Consider the following 9,330-nt stretch of genomic DNA (forward strand, 5'->3'; position numbering starts at 1 on the left):
GGGAAGAGGCAGCCGGGTCGCGGTGCAGCGCCCGGGGTGCGAAAACCGGAGCAATGAGGCCCCAAAAGCTGCCGTGGAGCCAGCGCTCCTTCCTCACGGGCGGCTGGGCCAGCAATAAGGGAAAGGATGAGGATGAGGAAGGGCGCTGTAGCAAGAGGCGGGGAGTTCCCTTAGCAAAACTGCTTTACGGGGTACTATATTTTTTAAAAAAAGTCTTTCTATGCTGTACATTTCTCCTGACGTGGAAATAATGTACTGTTGGTGGGGGGGGTTGTATAGTGTACAGAAATGGGCAGAATATTTTCTTGCTGCTTTCAGTGATTTATTAACCTGAGTAAAATAGACAAATATAAAAGCATTAGCAAAAGTGAAAGAGAAAAAAAAAAAAAACAACTCAAGACAATTTGTGCCTTTTTTAGTTTATTTTTCTGTTGCTATATAACCACTGCACTAAAACCTTTCCAGAGGTAAAAAAGAAATACTAGTCTCTTAATAAGGGAGGAATACATAAAGCCTGAATTTAGCATTAATTTTTTATTGGGATATTTAATTGCAAGAATGTTGCTGGTTTTATTTGAAAGCTGTGCCTTTGTCAGAAAATGCTGTATCCCGTCAGAAGCACCCAAACTGGAATGAATCCCACCAGATCGCACAGACACAGAGGTACCATCTACTTACCAGTATCTTTTCTGAAATGGCCTGAGCTCTGAAGATTGCAGTATCTGTTCGTGCTCCCCGGTGAGTTGCCTGAGGAAGGCGCTTTTAAAACGTGCAGTTCGGAGCGTTGCGGTGTTGGGAGCTGGGGCTGCCCGTCCCCACACCCGGCTTGTCCCTCCTGATGGCCACGGAGGTTTTCCAGCCTTACTTGGGAAACGTAGAGGTAGTGGAAGAGGTTCAGGTTGAGGTGGAAGATGTGCCGAGGTGGCCGTGCGCGTGGGGCCCAGCGCCTGCCCTTCCTGGCGGGTTGTCCCCGTGGGCCCCTGTGTCCCCGTAGGCCGCCCCGCTGCCAGCCCCATGGTAGTTTGGGCAGATTCATCATGAGGCGTCTGAAGAGACGCGTGTCTGAAGCAGGCTGGGTTTAACTGTCATGTAGCGAGACTGTGGCGGTGCCCTGGGCACTCGGGGTCTGTAGCGCTGGTTTTTGCTTTGAGAGGCTGTTACGGGCAGCCTGCGTGGGCTGTGAGTTGCAGTGTACAAAGCAGGGGTTGCTGCAGGAGTCGGGCCATGTACTCGGGGCCAGCTCCAGAGCCCTGTGTGCAGATCAGGGCAAAAATGAGCCGGGAGAGAAAAAGGAGGTAGCCAAACGCGGCACATCCCTGTCGGGATTGGGCCCGTGGGTGCCCGGTCCCCCTCACCTGCCCTGCTCCAGCAGCAGAACGAGGCCTGGAGGCTACAAACCACAACAACAGAAGTCAGTGAAGGCCTCGTGGCTGAAATCCCCACGGGAACCCCAATTTTACCAAACCTTATCACTGTATTTGCTGCCATCCCTTGCCTCACTGAACCTTATCCACCCACCATTTAAGTGCATTCTGCCTTTTAATTTGCCAGTGTCTTTTTTTTTTTTTTTTTTTTTTTTCTGGCTAAGGTGCAAATGGATAGAGACTGACTGCAGGGATTTCACAGTTGCCAAACACACAAGGGCAGGAACCAGCTCCAGTTACCTCTGCATTAACAGCCTGATTTCACGTTCGTTGGCCGCCTGTGTTTCATTAGTGCTAGTTTAATGCTGCTGGTATGCACTCTGTTTAAAGCCTAATGAAAGCATTTCAGTTGCACACTTAACTGGAGTCCTGTGGTAGAACATACCGTGCCACGTGGAGGGAACGAATGGATGCAAAGTACTAAATAAGATCATTTTCTCCTTTCTTTCTCACTCAGACTATCTCCACACAGACCCGTAAGCTGAAAAACTAAATGCTCTTGCCTCCCTAGTGATAGAGCCCATGCACTGAGTTTATCTCCCATTGAAAAAAAACGCTACCTGGATTCTCGCTGTGAGTAGCTTGCGTTGCAAATAAAGTAAGCCGGAGAGTAAGTTGAACAACAGAGGGTTTAGTTAAAACACAGCATCATTCCAAACAGCGAGCTCCAAGTCAGCATTTGGAGTTCAAGCACTGTTTCCAATTAGGGCTCAGTGCGGTCTTTGTGTTACCCGATGGTCAGCTGCGGGAAGATCATGCTCTAAAGTCTAAACAGGAGTTTCAGGTTTAGGTCAAAACATGGGAGTTTTTGAGACCAAGAGCATAAAACAAACATAATACAACTGTATATTTATTTACAAGTAACACATGTTTGAATGTGACGCAGCTACTGCTATTTAAGTGTAATGAGCATATAGCTAACATTGTTTTCAGTTTCTTTTCTTCCAAAGCTTAGACTTTTGACTTATAATATGTATATTTGCTTTTTTTTTAAAAAACTATACGATTAGGTTAAACAAAGCATCCGTTGCTTTGTGGGCTGTACTTAAGATTGTGCTGGGCTGTTTGTTAGCTTTAAGCAGTTTGTGTGCTGTGTTCTTTTACGAAAGCAAAAGTCTCCTTGAGACAAACGCGGTAAAGGTAAAAAATCCTTTTTTGTAGTGCTAAGCGGAGTGTGTGGAATGCGTTTGGAAAATGTCCAATGTCAGTTGAGAAAAAAAAGGGGGCTAAATTGTTTAACAGAACTGCTCATGTCTAAGGCTTTTTAAGCACATGGGTTACGGGTTTGACTCATGCCTAAAGAGAAACTCACATTCCCCTGAATAACCTCTTACTCTGCATCTCTTCACCATTGTACAAGACGGATGTGAAATGAGTCTTGTGTTTTCTATGTTCAGCATAGTATGTACTGTACTTTGTAACGGGAAGCGGCTACAAGTCCTCAAAGAAACATGAGCATATTCTAAAACAGCAATAATTACCAATGTAAAGCAAACGAGCATGTTGGGGCGAGAACAGGGAAAGAGTTAACGACGATGCAGTTGTGAGCACACTGGCATCAAGCGCTGCCGTGGACGTGGGGAGCAGAGCTGGGTGCTGTGAGAGAGGCCGTCGCTCTTTAAGACTGGGCGTCCTGTTTGCAGGTAACTTGCCGGCGTAGATTACCCTGCCTTATGGTGGATACTTATTTAAACATCTTAATCACAGAATCGGAGAGTGGTTGAGGTTGGGAGGGACCCCTAGAGATCATCCAGTCCAACCCCCTGCTCCAGCAGGGACACCCAGAGCACGGGGCACAGGGCGGCATCCAGGCGGGTTTGGAAGATCTCCAGAGAAGGAGACTCCACAACCTCCCTGGGCAGCCTGTGCCCGGGCTTAAAAAGTGGAGGACTTTTTCATGGTAGTCTTTAAGGGTAAGTTACTGCAAACAGTGTTCCGAGTCGGAGAGAGCGCCCCTTTCAAGAGGCACGAGAAAAGCTGTGACAGCCGCACAAAGAGAGGCAAACATTTATTGCAGCCGTCTCCCTAATCCAGCGCACGCCGCCACTGCTGGGATCCCACCACGGCAGAAAAGACGGCGCACGACCCCAGTTGTTGCGAGGGAAGGAACCAGCCGTCAGCCTGCAGCCTGCCCGCGTGCCTCACACCGAGCGGTGCCTGGAGCACGGCAGGAGCGCCACAGATTCAAGTTAGGCCTGCGTGTGCTCCTAGGCGTCCGCGTCCCGCGCGGCTGCTCCGCCGACCGACGGCTCCCAAGGAGCAGCAGCGCGTCCCTAGGGCACCGGGAGGGAATGAATCACTTGTGGGTACTTGAGTGCTGTTCCTGATGGCCGCTGTAACTGTGAAAATTAACCAGACCTGCTGTGATACATTTGGTTATATAAGGTTTATTTGGTTAATTTTTTATAAGTGAAAACTGAACAGATGAAAGAGAATTGTAATATGAAAGCAACTGCTGTAAATACTGTACGAATGAATAAAATCTAAAACTTACATCATTTTTTTCTTAACCTGCATCGCTGTCGAGTTACTGGCTCTGCATGCAGCCCATGCCGGCCCTCAGCACCTGCATTTGGTCCGGGCCTGATCCCAGCCCAACGCCGGTTGTCCCTGTGATGAGCAGGAGTACTTTAGACACCGTGCGTAGCTTTGGATCACTTTTCTACAGCCTTGCAGCTCACTGCCTAAGGCTGTGGTGTTTGGAGGAGCTGATATTCCCACACTGGGCGCCACATGGCCTCGTGTTACGCGATCCGCTAGCGCTGGGAAGCTCGGGAAGCACCCGGCCCTTGGGGCTCGGTGGAGGCCGGGGCCGGCCCCGTTGGGCCGTCGTGGGCCTCAGAACCCGGCCTCCCTGTGGCTGCTGCACGCCCTCAACCATGAAGCGCCCCCGAGCCCCCGTGGGCGGCACGCAGGAGCCCAGGGCCCCACAGGAGCAGACCTGGAGGACGGAGGGGATGGGGAGGGCTTGCCCGTAACAGTGGGGCGGCCGTGACCAGCTCGGGCCCGCTAGGGCGAGTGCCCATCTCACATGGGCGCTGTGGCTAGTGTGGAGCGCCCCTGGCAGGCCAGCCAGCCCCTGCGCCGCTGCCGAAGGCCTCGCCGTCGCCTCCGGCGCTCCTCGTGCCCGCGGCTGCCTCACATCCAGGCTCAATGCCCGCCTCAGATCCAGGCTGCCCTGGGAGGCGCAGGCGGGACCTCCTGGTGCTCATCCCACCTGCAAGGCCTGGCTGGAGGGCGCGTGTTGGGCCTAGCTAAGGCCACAGCGGAGGCCCAGCCCTCCCAGCAGCAGCCTCACGCAGAGGCCCTCGCCCACCACGTTCAAGGCCGGACATGTTTGGTTAGGCCAAGTAACACAGTGCACCCGCAACTGGAATTAAAACTAGGTGACTAGTTTTAGTCACTTTAGGTGAGAGCCTCATCATGAACCATTCCACTACTTTGGGTTTAAGGGAAAACTGTGACTTCTGCAGCCTCCTGCAAAAATTTGGTCTGTGTTTTGTCAAAATGCTCCAATAATTAGAGCCTCAGGTCTTCCATCCCCCATACTGTACTGTACTCCAACAAGCTCGGATGAATCTAACACGCGTTATTGCTATTTTGCCAAGGGAAAATGCAAGGCCGTGACTAGGGAGCTAGGGCGAGCGTGTCCCTGTGGTGGAATGTGGGCACATTTGTAAGGAGATGTAGGTCCAAGCTCAGCAGCCTGGCTGGGATGAACGTTGTTCTGAGGTACCCAGCTCTTGCCAAGGGTTTTCAAGGTCTCCCCAATACCTGCCTTCGTAGCAGGACAGAAAGGAGGGGTATTTGACCTAGCGTTGCCTACCAGACCCACAAAAAACCCTCCTTTGGTGACTTGGCTTCAGCCAAAGGCACCGCTTCTGCATCTGGCCATCACCAGGGCCTGCTTGGAGTGCCGCGGAGAGTGTGCACGGGAAAAGCTGGTTTCTTTTGCACGTGTGGCCACTTTCACCACCTTGTTGGTAGTTCATGGCCTTTCCCAGTTTCCACCTCTGCTCCCTGCAGCACCTCCCTTTTTTACACTACCACTTGCTTCTCAGTCATGCATACACAGATATCATAATATTGACTCTTTCTTCTTAATAAACAGGAAAAAAAGTGTTTTCCAGTAAAGGTGAATGTGTCTTTTCCCCAAAACTGTGCTGCAGCTAATTACAACACTGGTGGTCAAGAACCACAAAACAGACTCTTTTATTCCCTCATCACCTCAAGATAGGGCCACACTCCTCTGAGCTGCAAAGACCCCTGCAAAAACATCCTTTAGAAGTGGGTATCATCTCATCAGGCGGACTTAGCCACCACAGGATGTTTGCTCAGCTCACTGAAATCCACACAGCCCACACGTTGGCATTGGGCTTATGTACTGGTGCCAAGACAGATTCAGAGTGTGAACCCTGGCAGTTCTAGAGTTGCCACCTAGGTTTCCCAGGTGGATCTTGCCCAGGAGATGAATCCCCAAGGAGTCTGTCTGGGTTGGGGGGGGCTGCTAGTTCTCAGCTCTGTCCCTTACTGGAAATTCTAAAAAATGGAGTGATTTTGACTATGAGCACTGTAGGAAGATGGAGCAAGAAGGTTGCACAGGTTTGAAACAGGTTTCATATGTGGTCACAGGTTTGCTCACACAGTTTCTTACAACACTTCGTCTTGAAGCAATCAGCCCTTTAATATCTCTGAGCCACGTTTCCTTTCTCCTCTTTGCTTACGGTATTTGCAACATCAGTAAATTCAGCACCTGGAGTCAGTTATAGCAGAAGAGAAATGAGCACTGCAGGGAGATGCATCTTTTGCTCCTGCGGATGTCTAAAGCAGGTCAGCTGAATCATGCTCTAGATGTGCTCATTTCTCTGCATTAATGAGTCTAGACCAGCGCAGTGGTAGATGTCTGTACAATAAATATCTAAGGTGAGATAAACTCTGTCTATCTAGAAAAGCTTAATTGTCCATGAGAGCTCAGGGAAGCTGAAGGACAAATATTATCTATTTTATCAGCAAATGTTCACTGGGGCTCTAAAGGAAACTACAATCAGCAGTCACCTGAACCTGAAGCCTTAACAGTGAACCTTGCTCCTAAAATAATCTAGTGTTGATGACTCAAAAGTTTGGTGCTGTAGTAAAGACAGATTACTTGACAAAATTTGATGAATTTTATAAACTGGCTCAACTCCTACTGCTTTGGTTACCTGCATCTAGTAGGGAGAAGTATGAACAGCGATTGATATTTATATTACAGTCTAATAGCATTCTCTTAGATTTTTTCCCTAAGCAGGAAGAAGTGATAGAGCAGGGCGAGAAGAACCAGTATCCTGCTGCTCTGTGCTTCTCTGCAGAGCACCAGCTGGGATGGAAGCAGGGAAGACTGCAGCAAACCAAAGTACCTTCCCTGACTCCGCGTCCTTTGTTAGCAGTTGTATTTTGAAAAATAGCCATGAGGATATCAGCATCATCCTTCCAAATTGCAGCTTCCAAATTCTTCCGGATGCTGATGGGCCAGAGGAGTCTGCATTGAAGGGACCTTGCTTCTCAAACAGAGAGGAGAACAAGCTAGGATCAATGCCAAGCCCAATGCAGCAGCCTTAGGCAAAGCTTCCCCAGCCAGCACTGACTCACGTAGGTCAGTCCTGCTGGGTCTCTAACAGGCACAAGTGCACAACAGAAAAGCATTTTAGTGCAGCATGTCCCACGACTCATTACATAATATAACTTTGAGGTTAACCACAGAAAAAGAATAAAGCATTATATTTGATGGGGTTCTGCTTCAAAATCTGCTACAAAGATTAGCCTTCTGTTCAAAATAATCTCTAATGCAAAACCAATGAGGGCTAAAAAAAGCCTTTTTGTGATTATTAGACTGTGCTTGTATGCCAGTTTATCTAGCATCTCATAAAATTATCTCATAAATTTATCTAGCATCTTCTAGCACAAAAATACCAGTTTTCACTTATGAATGTACAGATGGGCAAACACCTTCAGTATTGTCACCAGGAAGAAGACTGCAATTCCCGTTCACGTTTCAGTGCTACGCATTGCTCACAAACACGTTTTTGAGATTTTTTTAGGCATCTTGGCAAGATTCTTCCACTGTGACTTGCAAGAAGATTGCATTCACTGAAGACAGATGCTTATTTTTTCCCTCATTCTAAGACAAGCACAATAGGTTGTGATAAAAATAAAGTCTCCAGAAATACAAAGGACATGATTCAGTTGGCTAAACATAAGCATTTTAGCATCATTTGAGACACCCTGTGTTCACATGGCTCGAACTGAGCCCAACCAGACTGCTGCTTTGGAGAAGCTTCCTGACCTGGAGAAGCGACACATAACCCCGTCCTCTCCCTCACTCCCAGGCTGAGTCATTTAAAGTAATTATATGGTGATATCGCTTAGGAAATAGGAACAAGTCACATAGATAGCTTGGGCATTTACAAGTTACACACTTTAAAACATGAATATCCTACCCTCCTTAGGGATCATTTGTCTTCCTAGCATCTGAGCATGCCAGAGCAGCAAAACTCCATCACAGGATTATCTAGGATTTCTTCAGCATCCTATTAATTAATATCACTGCCACAGTACCTCTGGTTTTAGAAACATGCCCTGCCTATGGGGAATTAAACACCCAGATGGATTTCAGTGGGCAAATAGTAGTGATATGAGCAGGGTGTGTAATACAACGGTTCCTTTGTCTGTGGCTCACTTCTTAAGCAAAATTAATCAAAACACTTTGACATGCTAATAAACAGCAAAATTATTCACTGAGATGGTTTGTTCCTTCACTGCGTCGCAGTGTCAGAGGATTTGTCACCAAAGCTGCTGCAGAGATGAGCAGCACTTTTTGCATACGTAAAGAAGTCTTAAGGGAAAACAGCACAGGATCCTGAACTGCAGAAAAGCTGCCGGGAGGGGTCTGATGTCTAAGATCTGTGAATTTAACCCACCTCGGACACGGAGGTCCTTTAAAAATGTGTAATTAAGATATGAAGAAGTATTTTTTCATCCATGTACAGCAGTCTAATTCTTCCTGTATGCAACTAGGGATTTAATGGAAGGGTATAAATTTAATCTGTAAGGTGCAGGCCAGAAGTCCCAGAGTTATTGCTTGCAGCATTCAATATCGAGGTGTAAAATCTGTGTTAGGTAGAGAATAAGGTCCAAGTCTTATTTCTCCTTCTCCCCACTGCTAGCCAGGCTTGCCAGCTCTGCTGATCATCAGGAGTCTCCATGTGCCCATTAAAGTCATCGGAAAGAGACTCAGCAGAAAAAACCTGGATGCCGCTCAGCTGTCCATGGAAGGGTCCGATAAATGAACGCCTGGACAGGGGCAGGGGAAGAGCAAAGCTGTGCCGTTCAACTGGCTTTTGGCTCCGTTTAGAAAACTCACATCTCATCCTCACTTCATTAAGTCAACCCTAACTCTGCCATTTGTGTCTATTTTAAGAGCCAAAGCAGGAGGGCCAGCACATCTTTGCCTCTCTTCCCTCCTGTCCTTCATGAGTGTGCACCAAGGGAGGCTTTATGGGATCCCTGTGCATCTAACCGAGTTATTACAGCAGGGGCTTTGTGCAGAGCTTCTTGCAAGGCATTCACTGCAATAAATCTTCCTGCTTATTTTGACGTCTTCGGGCTACTGAAATGGTGCTAAGAATGAATTCTTGCTGTGAGTATGGGAGCTTTCGCTGAAACTCACTATAGTAACTTCATTGTTAGTTTTTTGGGGACGTGAAGTTCTTGGAAGTGAGATATCTATCTCGGTGTTATTTTCCTTGTAGAATATTTTAATTAAAGAAAGACTTTTAGAGCCTGCTTATTTGTTACTTCTGGGAACGCTACCAGGGCTAGACATTTAACTTGCAAATGCCAAGTATTTGGTTAATCCTGCTTAGGCTAA

The sequence above is a fragment of the Nothoprocta perdicaria genome, unplaced genomic scaffold (assembly GCF_003342845.1).
Source record: "Nothoprocta perdicaria isolate Ctin4 unplaced genomic scaffold, notPer1 scaffold_14, whole genome shotgun sequence".
Taxonomy (NCBI): Eukaryota; Metazoa; Chordata; class Aves; order Tinamiformes; family Tinamidae; genus Nothoprocta; species Nothoprocta perdicaria.